At 42.8% G+C, this 20091-nt stretch overlaps 1 protein-coding gene and 1 pseudogene across 2 annotated transcripts in view; one reads left to right on the top strand and one right to left on the bottom strand.

The window, feature by feature from the left end:
* The window catches only part of YES1 (YES proto-oncogene 1, Src family tyrosine kinase), a 109350-nt gene extending 93820 nt beyond the window's left edge, over positions 1-15530 (bottom strand). Inside the window, exon 1 of one of the 2 annotated variants that reach the window (XM_027127558.1) lies at positions 15318-15530. The gene's annotated coding sequence lies outside the window, so the exon portion shown is untranslated. The remainder of the gene's footprint in view (positions 1-15317) is intronic. The other variant, XM_027127555.1, reaches the window with a different exon arrangement.
* Positions 1689-1785, top strand: LOC113631384 (uncharacterized; annotated as a pseudogene).
* Positions 15531-20091: the final 4561 nt, after the last annotated feature.

Genomic DNA, 20091 nt, shown 5'->3' with positions numbered 1-20091 from the left:
TAGGGCTGCTGTTTAAAAATAAGTAAATATGGGCTTCCCTGGTGGCACAGTGGTTAAGAATCCGCCTGCCAATGCAGGGGACACGGGTTCGAGCCCTGGCCCGGGAAGATCCCACATGCCGCAGAGCAACTAAGCCTGTGCGCCACAAGTACTGAGCTGCGCTCTAGAGCTCGCGAGCCACAACTACTAAGCCCACGTGCCACAACTACTGAACCCCGCACGCCTAGAGCCCATGCTCTGCAACAAGAGAAGCCAGCGCACCGCAACGAAGAGTAGCCCCCCGCTCGCCGCAACTAGAGAAAGCCCGCACACAGCAACGAAGACCCAACACAGCCAAAATAAATAAATAAATAAATATATTAAAAATAAATAAATAAATTTTTTTAAAAAGGCTTAAAACAACAGAAATGTATTCTCTCACAGTAATGGAGGCCACAAGTCCAAAATCAAGGTGCCAGCGGGACCATGCTCCCTCTGAAACTCTGGATAGAATCTTTCTTGCCTCCTGCTAACTTCTGGTTGTGGCTGGCAATCCTTGGACTCCTTGGCTTGCAGCTGTGTCGCTCCCATCTCTGCCTCTATCGTCACATGGCATTTTCCTCTTCTTATCAGTACACCAGTCATACTGGATTAGGGCCCACCCTAATTCAGTATGACTTCATTTTAACTTGATTACATCTGCAAAGACCCTATTTCCAAATAAGGTCACATTCACAGATACTGGGGATTAGAACTTTTGGGGGAAACACAATTCAACCTACAACAATTATCTATTAGATAACTATGTCATAGTGATGTTAAAATTCCTGAATTTGATTGACTGTACTGTCGGTGTATAAGAAAATGTCCCTGATTTAGAAAATGTACACCGAAGTAATTAAGGGTGATGAGAATGATGTCTGCAACTAACTTTCAAGGTGGGGATGTGGGGAGGATACCCACACACATATACAAGAAAGGAATGACAAAATCAAGTGTGGCAAAATGTTAGCAACTCTTCTGTAACTTTGAAATTATTTCCAAATAACAAGTTTTTCTAAAACCACACATGAAATAATACCTATGAATAAGCTTAACAACAAATGTTCAGAGTCTATATTAAAAAAATAAAACTGTGGGATATAAAGAACCTTAATAAATGAAACAAACCATTTATTTTTAGATAATAAGATCCATTATTATAAAGGTGTCCATTCTTCCCTAAATAAATCAAAATAATTAACATTATCTAGATCAAAAGCACAATGTTCATATGGAAAAGTAAATGCATAAGAATAGCTGAGAAATTTTTTTTTTTTTTTTTTTGCATTACGCGGGCCTCTCACTGTTGTGGCCTCTCCCGTTACGGAGCACAGGCTCCAGACGCGCAGGCTCAGTGGCCATGGCTCACGGGCCTAGCCGCTCCGGCGGCATGTCGGATCTTCCCGGACCAGGACACGAACCTGGGTCCCCTCCATCGGCAGGCGGACTCTCAACCACTGCGCCACCAGGGAAGCCCGAGAAATTTTTAAAAAAAGAAAAATGAGGAAATTTGTCTCACTAGTAATCACAACCTCATGGTTAAGAGTATAGGCTCTAGAGTCAGAGTTGGTGACAGTCCTAGCTTGTAACCTAAATAAATATAACTTCTCAAAACCTACTTCTTCACCTGTAAAAATAAAGATATTGAAAATACTTAACTCAATTGCTTGCTTTGGCAGCACATAAACTAAAATTTGAACGATACAGAGATTAGCATGGCCCCTGTGCAAGGACAGGCACATTTGTGAAGTGTTCCATATTTAAAGAAAGAAAATCCTTTCATTAAATAAGATGGCTACCGGTCAGAACATTTAAGCCAGATTTTCAAAAGAAAAAAGAATACCTAACTCTGGGTTTTGTGAGAAATGAATCAGGTAAAATATGTTAAAGTATTTACCACTGTGACTGGTACACAGGTAATACTCAATACGCATTAGCTGCTGCTCCTGCTGTTGTTATCAGGGTCATGATCATCCTCATCATCAAGCTATGTGGTACTGGCACAGGAATAAACAAGTAAATATCGGGAAAACAAAGAGTGCCCCAAAACAAGCCTGAGAGTAAAAGAATTTGTAAATGCTAAATGTGGCATTTTGAATCTGTGGTAAAAGGAGAGATTTAGATTTAATAAACAGCATTGGTGAGCTCTATCATCTGAGGAAAGAAAAAAGGAACTGGATCCTTATCTTACAACATATATAAGTTTCAGAGTAAACAGCTAAATTATTTGTAACATAAAACAAAACAAAAACCTATAAATAGAATTTTTAAAATTATTGTCAACTGTGGAAAGTATTCTTAGAACACAAAATTCAGAAGTTACAAAAGGAAAATTACTTGTAATACTTTAAGATAAAAGAAAAACATTAAACAAAGACAAGCAGAGATATGAAGTGTTTGCAACATAAAGGATTAATATCCATTGTACACGAAGAATCTGTAAAAATCTATAAGAAAAAGACAACCCAAGAGCAAGATTGGCAATGGTTATGAGCAAGCACAGAAAAATGCACAGGAGACTTCAACTGAAAAAGCAAATAAAAATAACTCTGAGGTATCTTTGTTCATATATATAATAAAAATAAAACAATGTTCACAGATATTACGGGATAAACACACATGCTTATCCCATACTCCAGTTTAATTTTCCTTAAAAAAGAAAAATCCAGAAATACATAAAAAGAGCTTTAAACCTGTTAATATCCCTGACTGAATATCAAAAAGATAAAGCAAAGTCTATAGTGCCATTAGAAGACTTAATTACAGAAAGGGGAAAATAAAACAGACCAAAAAATAAATAAATTGGAAAAGGAATCACTGACCCTTGCTGTTAGAAGGAAACTAAGCTTTATCAGGTCCGACCACTCACCAACACAGGAAAGTACCACTGACAGATGATCTAGAGCCAGTATTTACTCAGACTACAAAGAGGTGGTTCAACAATTCAAGAAAGCACTGCTGGACAACTAACTGTTAAGAATTACTTCTCTGTAACATTCCAATTGTTTATAAATGGTAACTGTTTAATAAACTGTTACAGAATCTTGTCCAGATTTAAAGGCAACTTTCAGTGTCTGCATTTATTAAAATTCACCTTTTAAGGCATCATTTAATCATTTTTCTTTCTTTCTGAGATGTCTGTCTCTATGATTTCTTTCTTTTTCTTTTTAATTTTGTTTTTATTTTTGGCTGCGTTGGGTCTTCGTTGCTGCACGCAGGCTTTCTCTGGTTGTGGCAAGCAGGGACTACTCTTCGTTGCGGTGCACGTGCTTCTCACTGCGGTGGCTTCTCTTTGTTGCAGAGCACGGGCTCTAGGCGTGCGGGCTTCAGTAGTTGCAGTACATGGGGTCAATAGCTGTGGCTTGCAGGCTCTAGAGCGCAGCTCAGTAGTTGTGGCGCACAGGCTTAGCTGCTCCGTGGCATGTGGGATCTTCCCAGACCAGGGATCAAACCTGTGTTCCCTGCACTGGCAGGCAGATTCTTAACCACTGTGTCACCAGGGAAGTCCACCATGATTTCTTTCTATTATCAGTGGGGTCCTGGGAATATCAGAAATGTCTTTTAGAACCTTCAGATGGAATTCTTCTGGACCTAGAAGCCTGAAATCAGTCAAAGCTAGATACCCTCTTACTATCTGCTATCTAGTTTCTTATACTTTTTTTCTAGCTTTTCCATTAAAGAGCATCCTCTTGTTACAGAAGTTAGGAGATTAAAAAGAAGACGTGCTAGTTGTTTCTTATGATCTATCATTTCGACTTTCTGAAGTTGTGGATCTGTGGCTTCTTACTGCTGGCTGTGATTATCTCGAAGAATCGTCTACGTTGTCATTAGTTTTTCCCTCTTCTAAGCATCAATCATCCTAAAAATCCTATTCATCCTCTGACAACCTAAGAGGTTCTTGACTCTCTCTTCTACTTGACCTTTATTACGAGTTCCTCCTTCTGACTTAAGTTCTATTCATTAAAAAAAAAAAAATCAAAAGCTAAGCCCCAGTAGGAGTGGCTTAAGGGGGTGGGGGGAAGGGGAAGTGTGAGGTGAGACTGGAAAGGGAGGTTTAGCTCCATCATAATTTCCACCTGCCACTATTCCCCACCAAATTCTTTGATACGGCTAATTACTGTCTTTTCTCAATCACTAAAAGTGCTATCTAAATATATTTAGATAAAAGCCCCATTCTACTCTGACCCCCTTCCTTACCAGGGTGCTTCTCAAACTTTTCATATAAAAAAGCCTGGGAGGGGCTTCCCTGGTGGCGCAGTGGTTGAGAGTCTGCCTGCCGATGCAGGGGACACGGGTTCGTGCCCCGGCCCGGGAAGATCCCACATGCCGTGGAGCGGCTGGGCCCGTGAGCCATGGCCGCTGAGCCTGCGCGTCCGGAGCCTGTGCTCCGCAACGGGACAGGCCACAACAGTGAGAGGCCCGCGTACCGCAAAAAAAATAAAAAATAAAAAAGCCTGGGAAATTCATTCCTTTAGGTGGTATATTGCCCACTAGAATCTTAAACCATCACCGTTAGTTCGCTCCTGTACTAATATTGTTGCCCGAATTAAGAAAATACCATCTGTGCCCACACCTTTCAAATAAATATTCTAATCATGTTTATACAACTAGATAGTGTATTTCCATATACCTAACTCATTCAACTACTAGGTTACTTCCTGTTCCCTTCTGTGACAGAGACAGCTATGTTTCCACTAAAAATGCCTTCTCCCCTTCTATGGTGTAAAGTTGTCACTGGAAGGTAGCGGCCCTGCCAAGGACTATTTGTCTCAGTTCTACCTACAACCAGATACAAGCATATGACTCAATCAGTGTATGGGGAACCGATGTGTGCTACAGTTTTTAAGAAGCATGGCTGCTAGAGATATAGTTAGAGACTATGATATAAAGAAAAGAAACCCACTTATTCTTACTTCTCCTTAACATTTACAAGTCACTGCTAAATCAAATCTCAGTTTCTTCATCAGACTCAAGTAGAGTGTTTATCTGAATTCATCCTGAGCATTAATGCCATTGTTTAGCACTGGGCCTGCCACTCCAAGGAGTCTTGAGGTTACTTACTGCATGAGTTTTCAGTGAGAAGCTGGCTGCTGACACTCCTTTCTCCTATGCCCATGGCAAGCAAATATGGCCAGCGAACTGCTGTACTTGCCCATATTTTAAAACTATTTAATACGTGCCTACTATGTGCTGTTGTTCTAGATACTTGGGATAACTTCAGTAAACAAAATAAAGATCCTACCCTCGTGGAGCTTACCTAGTGGAAGCCATTCTAAGCTCATAGAGTTGGCACAACAGGGTATTTTATACATTTATTTTTTGACTGCGCTGCGTGGCATGCGGGATTCTAGTTCCCCCAACCAGGGATGGAACCCGTGCTCCCTGCAGTGGGAGCGTGGACTCTTCACCACTGGACCACTGGGGAGTCCCTAGCACAACAGTTTAAACCTATCTGCTAATCCTTATGTAGACTCAATAAACACAGGCAGTGATGGAACTGTTGGCAGTGATGTGTGGAGTTGTACTGCGGATATTCTATGTGGGATAATAATGCAACAAAATCAAGCTGTATTCCCATAGAAAACAATGCTCCAGCTTATAAGAGAGGACAAAGGGTACATTCTTAGATACAACGGAAGAAATAAAAGGAAGCCAAAGAAGAAAAGGCTTCTAAGGTGGTGAAGGAAATCACTGTCAATGGAACTTGACACAGTGGCAAAAGAGTAGCAAACAAAATTTCCATTTAGAGCTTTAGATGAGACTCTTCATGCAGAGAGTGAGGAATTCATGGAACAATAAGATTTAAAGGAACAAGCCAGGGCTTCCCTGGTGGTGCAGTGGTTAAGAATCCACCTGCCAATGCAGGGAACAAGGGTTTGAGCCCTGGTCCGGGAAGATCCCACATGCCACGGAGCAACTAGGCCCGTGCGCCACAACTACTGAGCCTGCGCGCCACAACTACTGAAGCCCACATGCCTAGAGCCCGTGCTCTGCAACAAGAGAAGCCACCACAATGAGAAGCCTGCGCACCGCAACGAAGAGGAGTCCCCCGCTGGCCGCAACCAGAGAAAAGCCCGCGCACAGCAACGAAGACCCAACGCAGCCAAAAAAATAAAATAATAAAAATTTTAAATAAATAAAAGAACAAGCCAATTTGGAAGAATTCTACTGGATTTCCTTAAAAAGGAAGTGCAGCTTTGAATGTTGGTAAGTTTGTACCAAGGTGCAGGAAACCACCATCCTACTGACAGAACAAATCAGAAAGTGTGCTCTCTTTCTGCAGCATGTGCCTGAAACATGATGGAGGACAATTTAGACAATACAGAGCTTCCATCTATTTCTACTAACTCATCTAGGAATAAATCATATACTTAGTAGAAAAGAAGGCAATATTGCACAGTAGAAGGAAAACTGATTTGACCATAAACTATATATATATATAAAAATATATATGGGGGGAGGCTGACTATATACATACAGACTATATATATACTTTACAAACCCAAACTTACAAATGAACCACATTTACTCCAGTTGAGTTAGAGTAATAACCCACTTCTGCATGTTCCTTTGCTCCTTTGATGAATTTTTTTCTTTTTGGCCACGCCACACAGCTTGTGGGAGCCTTGTGGGATCTTGGTTCCCCGACCAGGGATTGAACCCAGGCCCTCCACAGTGAAAGCGTAGACTCCTAACCACTGGACTGCCAGGGAATTCCCTGATGAATTAAATTTAGATAGGAAAAAAACTTGATTGGAAAAACATGCAAACACTGTCTCTGTAATGTGGGCTGTAGCTACAGTTTAGTTAGTGCAATAACCCAATTTTTTAGCTCATACAATAGTTGACCTCAACACCCATTATGAAAGATGCACCACAAAGCTAATTCCATTAAAAAGAAAAGTGTAAGTGTTGAAAATTCTCAGCCGATACAAATGTACAGTTTAAGGAAGGAAAAAGATAAAAAATCTCCCTTTCCATCATTGCTCCTTATCCCTAAGGAAAGTGTCTTATAGGAAACAGTCTTGCTGTCAATTATTCAGTCACATCAACGAGTCATGTGACCTTAGCAAATTACATATACTTACTGGTCCTCAGTTTCTTTGTGTGTAGTAAAAGCCTATCTTATGCATGATTCCTCTGTGTTTTGGGAATGTCTTTTCAAAGATTTAAGTTAAACGTGAAAATGTATATGAATGTATAGCAAAGCATCTGACATAAAACAGGCTTTCTTGGGACTTCCCTGGTGGTCCAGTGGTAAAGAATCCGCCTTCCAATGCAGGGGACGGGGTTCGATCCCTGGTCGGGGAACTAAGATCCCACAAGCTGCAGGGCAACTAAGTCCCCACACCACAACTACTGAGCTCGCGCACCTCAACGAGAGAGCCCATGTGCCGCAAACCACAGAGCCCACGTGCTCTAAAGCCCACACGCCACAACTAGAGCGAAGCCCACGTGCCAAAACAAAGAGCCCGCGCCACAATGAAAGATCCTGCATGCCGCAACTAAGACCCGATGCAGCCAAAAAATTGTTTAAAAGAAAATAAATAAAATCTAAAAATAAAAAATAAAACAGGTTTTCTTCCGTCTTTACCCAATACCTAACAGAAGGAGTGGGAAAAAGAAAAAAGGACACAAAAAAGAAAATTATAAACTTCATACTACATCCACTTCTCATTTCTCCTCTTCTACTCCCCTCATTTTTGTTTCTCATTCCCAATCTTTTGACCTGTTTCCATTTCTCACACCGGGTCAGGGTAGGAAGCAAGTTTCACAGTGCCTAGCAAGCAGGTGGGAGGAACTAGGGAAGCTTCTGTCCTTAAATTAAGCTCAGAGTCCTAGCATCCTAATATGGAGCTCATAACAGTGATTTTTAAATAGTGAAAAGCTGGGAAGGTGAGGACTGGCAAAGCTACAGGTTATCCACTGTATAATCAGAGCATTTAGTAGGCCAAGTATTTCATTTGCTCAAAGAGCTCAGCAAATTTAAAAAAACACACAAAACTTAAAATCAATCAGAACATATTTACCACAGAAACACTGTTATATCTTTATGTTAGGTTTTTACAGGTAAACTCTAATGGGCTGCCCAGAAATCTAACCAAAAAGGCTAACCTTACAAAAAGAACTTTTTCTGGGAAAAATATACTGATTTTCCACCTTATAGTTTTAGTTTCTTTTCTTTTCCTTCCTTCTCTTTCTTTCTACAAAATCTATTATGCAAACCTTAAAAAGCTAACCATCTTCAAATGCCCATGCTTATTTTGTTCTAAATGTTAACTACATGTGTTAAAGAAAAATATCCTAAATAATTAGTCTCCGGTTCTATCGATTAAAAAGATGTTTTAATTAATGTCAGAGGCTCTTTTCCCGATACAATGCAGCAAAGCTGTCATCCAGTCATGACTACCTGTTAACTGACATCACAACTATGTGCTTCAATGAATCATTCAGTCCTTTTCTAACTTTACTGCAAAATAAATCTGAAATGTTTTTTTAAAAGCCTTGCTTTCAAATGTGTTTTCTTATAGTAAAACCTCTGTACAGGTGTTGTGGAACCTGTGTATGTGAGTCACACGTATCTGTAATGAACTAACATCTAGAAAAACATCAAGTCTTCCTGCCTAGAGAACTAAATCGGTTTACTTGAGGCTAAATCTATGTAGTACAAAGGGATTTATTAAAGCTTCAGATGTATCACACCCTAATACCATCAAAAATCAGAGAAGTATTCTAATGGATTATCACACTAAAAAGATCAATCCAAAAAATTTATAACAGCCTCATAATTATAGCCAGTTCCACCCAACTGTGAATTCCTAGAAGGTAGCAGTCATGCTGCAATCATTTTTATAACATCAAAACTGGCATAGTATTTGTTGCACCACAGGTTTAATAAATGTCCACTTAATGAATGGAATACACTTTATTTGCCTGAGAAAGTCCAGGGTCAAGTCTGTGGGTCAGTTTTTTACCCTAACTTTTACTTACCTGATATCTAATTGTATTTCAAATTCTAGACTCTAAAACATTTCCTTAAAATTTTATCAATAAAAAAACTTCAACTGCAGTAGAGCCACATATTTAAATAAGGCTGAAAGAATATTAGAAAACATCTGGCCCAACTGTACCCCCGTTTCAAATGGTGAAACTGAGGCCTATGAAGTTCAGTGAATTGACCAAGGCCACATAGCTCTTCACTGTCACAAGTGGAATTAAAATGCAGATGGTCTTCTACCTTTTAGTCTTGTCCTTATTACATCATGTTACCTTCTCTGCTCCTTTTCAAATGCCTGACTGCTGCTAATTAAAAAGTACCTATAATGTGAAAATACTAATTACATCAGAACAAATGTAAGAAATCAATAAACTTGGGACTTCCCTGGTGGCACAGTGGTTGAGAATCCACCTGCCAATGCAGGGGACACGGGTTCGAGCCCTGGTCCAGGAAGATCCCACATACCGCGGAGCAACTAAGCCCATGCACAGTAACTACTGAGCCTGCGCTCTAGAGCCCACGAGCCACAATTCCTGTGCCCTCGCGCTGCAACTACTGAAGCCCACGTACCTGGAGCCCATGCTTTGCAACAAGAGAAGCCAGCGCACCACAACGAAGAGTAGCCCCCATTCTCCACAACTGGAGAAAGCCCGCGCAGCAATGAAGACCCAATACAGACAAAAAAAACAAAAAACAAATCAATAAACTTGCCATGAAACAGTTTTAAGTATTAACTTATGAAGCAAAAGCCACCAATTTTCTCCACCCCACCCCAATTTCTACTTAACGCTAAGAAACTAAAAGTTACATTAAAAAATTAGAGACGTGACTAGCCTCTGTAATCAGTTTAAGAAAACCTAAGGTCTGCATATATTGTTAGGAACAGAGGCTGAAACCAGACAATCTTTAGGTTTCAGTGGTCAGTCTTTTCCTCCCAGTACTTCCTGCCTCCACCCCCACCAATAATTCAGCAGACATACCCTATGACCTATGCATTCTTTCACAGATTACATCAAGAAAACAAGGATTTCTTTTTCTTTTTGTCCTTGGAATATACGAATATTATCACAATTATAATACTGTCACTAATACCATGATAGGATACCCACCCAAAAAAATTTTTTTTTTAATTTTTGGCTGCACTGCGTGGCACCAGGATCCCCATTCTTCGACTAGAGATCGAACCTGCACCCCCTGCAATGGAAGCATGGAGTCTTAACCATTAGACCACCAGGCAAGTCCCCCAGATGTACTTTTTTTTACAATCTAGGATCTTGGGCTTTCAACATTCACTAAAATAGTAAAAAAAACACTTATTTAAAATAAACCTTACTAGAAACTAGTATAACTTCAACTACAAAGAGTTTCCAGTTTATGTTAGAAATATCAAAATGACCTTTAAGTTCACAAAGTTTAAACTTTTTAAACAGTTTTATAAAATCATTTTCTAGACCAAAACTTATGAGGGTTAAAGATTTAAAGAACTTGTTTTAACATCAGCTTCTGAAAAAGTACTAGGCTACTTTTGTAAAATTTTACTACAGGTATACCTTAAAAACATGTTGTGTGTGAGGAAAGTCTGTATATATAAACTCATATAAATATACACAGAACCACATCCCTGAATACAGCTCAAAAGGATTTATTCTATTAGGGACTGTTCTCAAAGATTCATATAAAACAGTTCCTTGCCACAGCGAGTACTAGGTCAAGTATATCACAGTCATGGAAAGAAATAATTAGAATGCAAGGAGAAATGTGCTTTGATACCAGCGTTCTGTGGGAGCACAGAGAAGGGGGTCAACACACCAATGTCTTGTTAAGTATGTGCCACGATAACAATGTGTACTTGTTAATGTTCAAGTGTACACAGTCTTCCTTACTTGTAACTTCCTTCCTTCTGGTTACACCAGTTTGAGAGCTACTTCTCCCAATACTCTCTATTCCCCATCCCAAATCAGCCAAATCCTGAACCACTAAATTCCAAAGCCAGAACTATCAAAAGGAATTGTCTAGATTTTCCAACGGTAGTGGTAAACGAGAGGACAAGATGCTGCTGCTCTTTGCTTGGCACACTGAGCAACATTTCAGAAGCAGCAAAATTTGCCTGCGGCCTCTTCCAGTCTGGAGCTTGCCATATAGAGCTGATGCTGTATCTGCGTTTGTTGATGTCCATCTTCTCACACCCCAGGAATAAAGAATAACAGGAAAAATAATCTAGGGTTCCTACTTGCAAAACTCCAGCAGTCACAGGGGATATGCCATGTGCAGCTAGTTCTAGAAATAATCCCTTTTGAAGGTCTTCCACTTACTGGAAAAAAAGCAGGGAGTCCAAAGAACATATCAGCTCTGCCACCCGCCAAGCAACAGTAACAGCAGCAGCACTTCAAAGAGACACGGGTTAAAACAGCACAGAGTATATGGTATACGCTTCAGAGAACCTGAAATCACATATATATTCAAATTAGGGAAACTGAAGGGCACTGCTGTCCCGGGTTGGGGGGCGGTGCGGGGGAGCAGAGGCATAGCTCAGCCCATCAGTAACCTCATTGTACATTATCCTGTACTCTGAAATTACAGGATTCCCTTTCTTTCCTGGAGTGAGCTTCAAGATCTTAAAGAATAACACCAGGTAAACCTAACCCAGACCAGGATGTGTTGCTATCAAGTCTGCTAGTTCCAAGACAACAGTGGCGCTGCTGCAGCCAACGATTCCTTGGCACACAGACACGTTAAAATGATCCTGGCAGCGGCACTGGCTCTTCTCTTTCACCCTCTGTTGTTACTCTAGCTCCTTTTGCTAAATCTGCCTCTGAGTATAGACAGGAGCTGGATGGTTCATAATCACCCAGCAGCTGTAGCTGAGCAATAGGCAGCCTAATTGTGGCGCCGGAGCAGCTGAGAGGAAGAAAAGAGAGACTGCATACCCTACCATAGCCACACAAACCACCACACACACTACCAATCAGATACCAGGGTACTTTAACAGGAACAGATGATTTCCTTTAAAGAAAAGCAGTTGTACCTCACTAGAGGAACTTGTATTTGTATTACAGACCTGTTTAAACGTGAACTGAAGGTGACCTAAGCCATGTAGCGTTCTGAACAATGGAAGATCTTAACTAAAACTTCCTGTAAATATTCACACAACAAAGCCAGCACCACAAACATCACCTTTGTAACATAACTGAAAGTTCCTGTGATATAAGAACTTGGTACAGCCATGATCTCTCCTCTTCAGCTCTACATTACCACAATGCAAAGCAACCACACCAACAACTAACACAGCAAGCCATTACACAAAGCAAGTAAAGTAGCATAAGGCAGCGATTCACAGCATTTTGGAAACTCCAACACCATAATGTCATTTGAAACAAAACACCATTTCTTTAGGTGCTATACGGCACATCTTCATAAAGTCTGAGTAAATGACAACTTATTTTATGCTGAGAATTTTAAGACATCCTTAAGAATATCAAATCGCAGGCTGAAATTACCAATCTAAAGAATTATTGTTCCAGAAAACTGAAAATGGATGAAAGACTTATTACCTTGATGCCACAGTTAAATTTTGCGTCTTAACTGTCATGCTACCATAATCTTCTGAAAAATAGGGCATATTTTATATTTGATGATAGAACAGTGTTCCCTAGTTTAATAAACATATTTTGATTACCTACTATTTGTCATGTACAACATACAAAACTGAAGAGGATTTAAAGTTAGTTAAACCTGGTGTCTTTCCTCAAAATATTAACATAATTAACATATGTTATTCACCTGTGAAAGTAGTTACATACGCCAGCTGGTATTTCCCAGTTATGGTTTAATAGGTCTAATCCTGTTTGCAAAGGGCAGCCCAGCAGTATTCTAAAGTCAGTCACCAAATATTAAGTCCTTTAGCGAAACACCTTATACAGTGTAAAGTACATTACACACAGGCTTCTTTAAAAAGGAAATTTTAAAAGTTTCACATAAACTAAAACACAGACACAGAAAAGCAATCATGGCGTAATGAACTATACGCTTGAACTATACCACCATCAGGTTAAAGAACTTTGCCACCACTTCAGGAGCCAGGTCCCAATCACAGCCTCCTCCCTCCTCTTTTATCTTTACTTTTACAAAAATCACTTCCTTGCAGGTTTTTAAAAAATACATAGTTTTACCCCCCGAGTTTGCATTCCTAGATACCAGACCTTAATACTGCTCTTTAAAAATTTTTGACATTAGGCTTTTTTTAATATAATGCTAGTAGAAACTAATAATAAATAACATCTACGCTAAACAGACTCACTAAAGAGCTAAACATATTTATAAAGAAAAATTACATTAATAAATTATTTACTGCCTAAAAGGATGCAAATTTGAACTCTACATAAACAACTCTTAAAGCATGTGTCAGTAATATTTCATTTACACTGGGTCCTTGCTATCTTTTAGAATATTTATTCTTTTAACATTACATACCATGAAAGAGATTTATTTGCATAGACGTTGATTTTTCAGCTTGAGAATTCACTGATTTAAAAAAAAAAAACTTGAACCATGTGTTAATATTATACTTCAGCCATAAGACAAATTCCACCTATCCCAGAAGATAGGTCAAAGCTGTAATTTCACTTTAGGTTGAACAGAATGGAGTCAATTTTGTGGTTTATGAAGTCAGCAAAAATGTACTGCAAAATTAAAGCTATTATAACATTATGGTGGTTACGGCAGAGTACATATTTTAAGAGCCCTTTTATACTTTATCATGGAAACATGAATGTGAACTGTCCTGTACTTAGATTCAGATCAAAGTCTTTTTTTTCAAATTTAGGACCCAATGAATTGTCAACCAGCATTCAAAATCTCCACTGAGGTTTAGCTAATGTCCAAAAGTTAAAATACAATTACACTTCCTTTTCTTAAAACGTCAACTATGGCAGGGGTCTAATATATTAGTAAAGACAGAACAAAACATAAATAATGAAATATAACTTTCTTACAGAACTACAGATGAAAATCTTGTATGTGACACATACAAGGTCCTTGGCTTCTAATACAAGACACTCCTTCATTACCTGTCCATTCAAAATGTTTCCTGTCCACTGTGTGCCAACCATTGTGCTAGTTAATACATTAAATTTACCACACTTTGCCTTAAATGCCTATAGTCACATGTACCTATTTAGTAATATTTTCCTTAGTGTGTAATTTAACCACAGATAATTTAACAGGATGGTTTAAACACACTTAGAATTATCAAGTTAACTTTGCCACTGCAATCCTGCAGTTGCAATGCACGAGTATACCACCATCATACACATGTATATGTGAGATCATCTATGTGAACACACATTCCGGTGGGAACATATATACACATAATAAATGGCTTGAACATAAAGTTTGATTCCAGTGGAGACTCAGCTTTTCATTTCTCTAACAATTTATAAAGCGTCAGACCGTGTGTTATGCCGTGCCTGTTTTAATTAATGAAGCAGAAAATAATTCTACCAAATCCAAACCATGTTGGGTCCCACCCACTACAGAACAAAAATTAAAGCAGTCCCTATCCTACATCGGATTTGATTTTCTAAGAGGTTCTTAAAACAACGTTGCCCCATGCCCAATAAAGCAAAAGCTGGAAGCAATTATCAAGAAGAAAAACACACATTAAAACAAAATTTTCTGTAACACATGTGGACAGAGAACCGAACCAAATGGGAGGCGGAGCGTCATAACACTAAAAGTGCACGCTGAACAGCGTATTTCCCAACCCCCAACCCAAAACAAAGGAAAACTTTAACATGTTGCGGTTTTCAATCAAACCTAGCGCAGCGAGAGGCTCACCCGCTCGCCCCCCCTCCCCCGCCCGCTCTCCCGGCACAGTTGCCACCCCGTGTCCGCCGACAGGCAGACCCCCGAGCCCGGGGACGGGAAGGGGCCGCTGCTCCCGCCCCTTACTTCGGCCAAAAGAAACCTCGCCGACCCCTCGCCGGGCGGCCAGCACGACCTTAGAGACGCGGGTGCGGGTGTCCCGGCGCTCCCAGGACCTTGGGTCGGACTTGGGCGGGACCGGGAAGGAATGGACTGGGCGGAGACCGAGGCAGAGGGCGAGCAGGTAGCGCCGGGAAGGACACACGCCCGTCGGGCGAGCCGGGCCGGGGGAGGGGAGAAGTTTCTCCCAACTTCCCGACTCGGAGCCGGCGGGGAGCGGCGGCGCCTCCGGGCGCAGGCAGGCGCCAGGCCTAGCGCTGCGGGGCCGGGGTCGGCCGCCTCCTGCTCCGCCCGCGGGGCCCCGAAGCGTCCTTACCTGCGCTCCAGCGGCGCTCGCATGAGTCGCCGCAGCGGCGGGGAAGGGTGGCGGGGAGGGGGCGGCGGGCGGAGGGGAGGCCCGTGGGGCCCTCTCCGTCCTCCACCTCCTCGTCCCGGGCGCCGAGGGGCAGCGACGACGGCACAGCCAGCCGGGGACTCGCTACTTCAGGAGGGAATTCCCGGGCTCCCCAACACCGCGGCCTCACGCTCCACCTCCTCCCCGCGCGGTGCCCGCCCTCACTCCCGGCCCCGCCCCCCCGTGTAGGGGCGGGGGAGGGCTACCTGCGCGCGCGGCCGCCCGCTCACCGGAACTCGCGCCGCGCCCGACCGGGCTCCCGCGACCTCGCCTTCCGACGCCGGCGCGCGCCCCCTCGGGTTGCGGGCCGCACTCCAGCTGTCCCGGTCGGCGGCGAGATCGAGTCACTAATCCCGACCCAACATGGCGGCGGGGTCTGGGGCGGATTCCCGAGGCGGCGCAGGCTGAGGGGGCGTGAGGAGGAGGCGCTTCTCCACACGGAAAGCAGGCCCACAGCGCCCCCTCCCCACGCGCGGAACCTGCGGCTCCGCTGCCGCGGAAGATAGGGTGGGGTGCCTCGGCCTTTCTCCTTTCCCCTCGCCCCGCTCTCTGTAGTGCCGAGGGCTTTGTTTTCGTGGGGGAGTATAGGATTTTGAGGGGTTGGCTGTTTGCTCTTCAGTACTATGCTTCCGCACCCTTTGTCGTGGATAGTAAAATCTCAGCCCAGCCAGGGGGGTGTTACTAACACCCTCATCACCAGCCTGATCACCGTCCAGAAACGCTCGCGTCTGGCCGCCTTCCGATCCAGGGATCCTGTCCCAGCCCCAGGAGCTTCCTGTTGACTGTAGGTCGAACCAGCCTTGCCGGGAGAGGGAACCGAAGCCGAGTTTTGTTGGCGACTCTCCCAGTAATGGTGGCCTTGGCTTGTCTTGGGACAGCGTGTTCTTAGGCGATGCTGGCAACGTCCCAGAGGAGGAACTGGGGCAGGTATTATTGTCCCGTTTGACAGCTGTGGAAACTGAGGCTGCCACCCCAATGAACGTGGAGCAGCCACAGCTAGAATCCTGCTCATCTGAATCCAAGCACCTTTCCTACTGGCCTTGCAGCCAGCCGCTGAAGCAGAAGGAAGAGGGTCCAGAAGGTCCAGAAGGACCTGGGAAAAAATGAGGATCAGCCAGTGTCCAGAAGGGCTGAATATTGAGTGTCTTCTGCTGAAATCACTTCTGCCCTGACAGACTCTCAGATTAACTTCCTCTTCGTATTTCCTCTTTGGTGGGGTTATCAGAACTATTAATGTTGGGACTGTTGGTTTCCTTTGTGGTTTTTAGCGAGATTCAGAATCATCTTCGACAAATACGAAATGGTACAATCATATGTGCCAGTATTCGGGTATTCTAGAAACTTAGGAAATGCATATAAAGGTTTGAAAAAAAATTTTTTTCAGCTCACTGAATGAGCCAAAGATAGGCATAGGCATTCACATTAACTAAAAGGTAACATCGTGCTTTATATGATTTAGCTGCTAAAACTTCATTTGCCCTTGACTGTCTTGGTTATTAAATTTTTCATGTAAATTTATATTTAGCTTTTTTTTTTAAACTACAAAATAAATTCCTTGAGCTGCTACTTTTCTAAACTTCTGTGTAAAATAGAGATAGTATTTTTTGTCCTAAACTCTCAGCCTCAAAAAAATCAACTCAAAAATACTAGTTTACTCCAGTTCAAGGGATGAAGTGGCTTTGAAGATGTTCTGTATGGAGTTTCAAGATGGGAGAGGGTGTCAAAATCCTGCATGTTTTGTTATACTCTCTTATCTTCACTTTTCTTCCCTTAACCCTCATTTTAATTCTTTTTATTACTTCATTCCCTGTTTTCTCTTTTGGAATATTTGTCTAACAACATCAAGCTTCAGTCTGTAAATATTCTGGAGATTTTTCAATCTGGAGTCTCACTTATTTCCAGGCGTATTTAAAACAAACGGGACAAAGAATCTCTAAAGCCTCACTGAGTTTGGTATAATAGAAATTGCTTTCAACTGAAAATCTGTTCATTTGTGAAAAGGACAAATGAAGAAGCACACCCCTGTGTCCCTCCCACACAGCAGGGAGGTCTGGTATGTATGGGTTAAGGAGTGATAAGGAACCTAAATCATGGAATCCCTGGGCGAGTCTGCTGGATGAAAAAGCTAGGGGAAAGCTTGAAATAAATTAATGAAATAGGTTAAGTCCCTACAAGAGTGAAACACATTGTTTATTTAAGTTTATTAATGCTTACAATTACCTGACTGGTGGAAAGTCTGAAGGATTTGGAGTTTCCTTGGGGCCCACTCCCCCTCACCCTGGATGTGATTTTGCCAGGAAGTGGTTGTGTGTGAAATAAACCTCTCCCGCCTGTGTCAGTCATCTGCTGCTGTTGCTGCTTGCATCACTGAGGCTGTGATGATGATTTTCTCTTCCTGGTAACTAGAGAGCCTGCAGTCCTACACAGGGTGCAGGCACTGGTCTCTGCTCTTTAATGACTATCCTCACTACCACCCCTTCCCCCCGAAATGCCTTCCACCATAACCATTCAAAGCTTGGATCTCCTTAAGTCACGGTGCCTCGGGTTATCTGCACAACCTCAGCCTTGCCTCCTCCACCTGGCCAATTAGGGCAAATATGAGGAGCCCTCTAAGCAAAGATAGGGAAAATCGAGCAAAAGGCAAGTATCCATCCTTGAATGTTAGGCTTGTTGTGCCAAGCTCTGTGGCGAGATGTCGTACAATTTCTGATGCTTTCATCACCTCCAGGACTGGTGCTCACCTGGGCAAGGTCTGTCTAAGAGAAGCACTCCACTGGATGTGTAAGGACACCTCCTACTATGAATAGATACAAGAAACGGCGATCTTATGTGAGCTGCAGCAAATCCAGCCCATCGTTTTGCCGTGTTTTGTTGCTCTCTCCAGTGTCTAACTTATTGCCTGCCTGGTCTACATCTTAGATTTCCACCCTGTGCCTGGTGTGCCTCCCCAGCTCCGGGACTATTTGTTGGAAATCTAGTCTTTGCTGTTGGAATCTACTTGGGCGTCATCTAGGTTTATTTTTCTGACTTCAGTTCTTCCTAGTTCTCCTGTAGTTTTGTCCCAGGCCTGTTATACCTAGCGAAGTCCCTACCAGTGTCAGCAGCTCTAGCTCCCTGGGTACCACTCTGCCTGTTCCTAGATAGCCTTTGCCATCACTTCAGACTTTCTTGCTCTCAACTTGGTTCATCACTCTGTTCTGTGACAGCAGTTTCTAAGCTGGATGGCACTTGGCGTCTTCTCACATGCTGTCCACCTTGCAGAATATAGCATGCAGTGGACCTTTTGAGGGTGTCTGTTTAACCCAAGGTCCTCTACTCTGAGAACCAGTCCCCTCCCAATAGCCAGAGTGTAGCCCTTTGATCTGAGTACCCCCTACTTTCAGGCTCCAGCTTGGAATTTTGAGGGAGTGACACAAAGGTGACTCAGAGGTTATTCATGATGGTGTGGTGGAGTTCAGGGTCCAGTGGCATAAGGTGGGTGTCCAGGGGTAGGGAGGGCCCAGGAGCAGCAAGTGTCCAGTGCTGCTGGTGCCTGCATCCTAAGCAGACCATCCCTATGGCAGGACCTGGACTCTGCCCCACCTCCCTTGGTTCTTGGCTGAGCCTGCTCCACCAATCCTCCTGTTCATTCTCTAAACTTCCAAAATTAAATTCTCTTTCTGCTTAAATTAAGTAGAGACCTTCTGTTCTTTGCAAATAAGAGCCACTGTCAGTTTCTGCTACTTACTCATACTGCTGACAGTAAACTCAAGTGCTGTGAGGGCAGCACCTCCTGCCCCCTGCACACAGTGGGGGTGGGTGAGGGCTGGGGGGAGCTCGTTTTCAGGGAGAGGATGAAGCAGATGCATAGTGAGAAGTTTTTCCGGGGATAAGAGCTTGTAGGACCCCAATGCCAACTCTAGTTGCCTTGAGCCACATGTAAGACCCCAAGAGTAGAACATAGCTGGCAAATCAGTCCCTCCTCCAGCTGCCAGGGGCAGTCATTTTTTAAAAAAATTTTTTATTTATTTTTGGCTGTGTTGGGTCTTCGTTGCAGTGTGCGGGCTTCTCATTGCAGTGGCTTCTCTTGTTGCGGAGCACGGGCTCTAGGTGTGCAGGCTTCAGTAGTTGCAGCACGCGGGCTCAATAGTTGTGCCTCACGGGCTCTAGAGCGCAGGCTCAGTAGTTGTGGCGCATGGGCTTAGTTGCTCCGAGGCATGTGGGATCTTCCCAGACCAGGGATCGAACCTGTGTCCCCTGCATTGGCAGGTGGATTCTTAACCACTATGCCACCAGGGAAGTCCAGTCATTGCTTTTACATCACAGCAGGCATCTACCCTTTCTCCCAGAGCACTACCTCCATCCTCAAAATCCTTCTCAACACAACGATTCAGGCAGCAAACACCTGAAATTGATGTTAGATATTGCAACCCATTTGATACCTCTGCCCTATAGGCTTATAATTTCCTCCCAAAATCTATATGTGCAAGTCCTGTAGCCATTCCCAAGTGTTTGACCTGATACATTAAGCTGATGTGTGGTCAGTGTCTCTGACAGTGAGTATAAACACGACCGAAATTGCTACCAGATTGCTACTTCCTGGAAATCTTTACAAATGGGTTATAAAAAGTAGAACATAACTTTGCTTAAAGGCAAGAAGTTAGAATGTTTACCTACATCAAAGGTTTAGAAAAGAAACTATACATCAGTCATGCTC

The sequence above is a fragment of the Aethalodelphis obliquidens genome, unplaced genomic scaffold (assembly GCF_003676395.1).
Source record: "Aethalodelphis obliquidens isolate GAN/ISIS:26980383/991018 unplaced genomic scaffold, ASM367639v1 scaffold32, whole genome shotgun sequence".
In the NCBI taxonomy this organism is placed as follows: domain Eukaryota; kingdom Metazoa; phylum Chordata; class Mammalia; order Artiodactyla; family Delphinidae; genus Aethalodelphis; species Aethalodelphis obliquidens.
Note: the sequence above shows the minus strand (reverse complement) of the source record. Positions and strands in the feature narration are given on the sequence as shown.